Genomic DNA, 1,205 nt, shown 5'->3' with positions numbered 1-1,205 from the left:
GAGGGGGCGGCCAGGTTGGGTGGGGGTGGGGTGGGTGGGTGCCGGGGAGCCGCGTGCTGCTCACCTCCGCTCACCTCCGCTCACCCCCGATCCGCTCGGCTTCCTGCGCCGGCTCCGCGCGTCGCGGCCGGGAAGTTCCCGAAGCCCAGGCGGCGGGAAGCGCCACCGCCGCTGCCGCCGAGCGCCACCGGAGCCTCAGGCGGCGGCCTCGCCTGAAGCCGAGGGGCCGCCGCCGCCGCCGCCGCCGAGGGAAACTCCAAATCCCGCCTCCGCCGCCGCCTCCTCCCCTCCTGTCGCCGTCTTCTCCGCCCCCTGCCCAGGAGGGGCAATGTCGCCGGCGGCGCGCAGGGAGGCAGCGGGGAGGGACCGCGGCCTGCCCTGCGTCTCCCTCCACCTTCCCCGCCCCCAACCGCCTTCCTCCCACCTGCAAGACTGTCCGCTCCGCCCGCCACCGTTCCTCTGTGGGATGCTTCGGGCAGCTCCGGACCCCGACAGCCCTGCTGCGTGGGGGCCTCAAGCTTAGGACGCAGGAGTGGCGTGGGAGACCTGACCTAGGCTGGACCTGGGCTGGAGGAGGGTTGCACCGAAGAGTCTATGCTAGCATCTGCTTCCAGCAAGGGAAGCCAAGGGGCCCTTGGAAGACCAGTCACAGCTTGGACCCCAGGGCCACCTCCTACTGCCACACAGGAGAGGGCATCAATTCCATCTGACAGTAATGCAAATCTTGCCCCCCCCACCCCCCAACTCCCAGGTCCCTCTGCATCGTCTTCTCCCATTCTCCTGTATCAGATTCTGGCTAATAATAATAGCTTTTGAGCCTCAGTGCCTGGAAGGGGTGGAGCCAGGGCATTGGGGGAGGGCCTGAGAGGGGGCATTGTCACCAGGCCCACTTTGCTTTCCTCTGCAGCAAAGGCCATGAGCATCTCCATCAAGAACCTCATTTTGTCCTTACACCAGTCTGGGAGTCAGAGGGGACCGTTGCCATGGAATAGCTAGGGAGACTGAGGCAGTGGCTTCCTGGTGTCACGCAGTGATGTGGTGGCAGAGCCGGACTGAGTGTCAACAAGGAGCCTCACTGGGTTCTCGGCCTCACTCACTGCTGTGGGGATGAAGGGACAGGGAGCAGCACACAGGGGGCTCCCAGGTGAGTAATGGGTGAGTGGCCCCCACCAAGTGGCGCAAGGGGTGCTGAGAACTGGCACCAC

General features: G+C 66.1%; 1 protein-coding gene across 2 annotated transcripts in view; it reads right to left on the bottom strand.

Moving 5' to 3' along the window:
- Nucleotides 1-249, bottom strand: part of DUSP9 (dual specificity phosphatase 9) — an 11,137-nt gene extending 10,888 nt beyond the window's left edge. Inside the window, exon 1 of one of the 2 annotated variants that reach the window (XM_034649769.1) lies at nucleotides 65-249. The gene's annotated coding sequence lies outside the window, so the exon portion shown is untranslated. The remainder of the gene's footprint in view (nucleotides 1-64) is intronic. The other variant, XM_034649770.1, reaches the window with a different exon arrangement.
- Nucleotides 250-1,205: the final 956 nt, after the last annotated feature.

This window comes from Ailuropoda melanoleuca, chromosome X (assembly GCF_002007445.2).
Source record: "Ailuropoda melanoleuca isolate Jingjing chromosome X, ASM200744v2, whole genome shotgun sequence".
NCBI lineage: Eukaryota > Metazoa > Chordata > Mammalia > Carnivora > Ursidae > Ailuropoda > Ailuropoda melanoleuca.
This window is presented reverse-complemented; position numbering and strand designations above follow the sequence as displayed.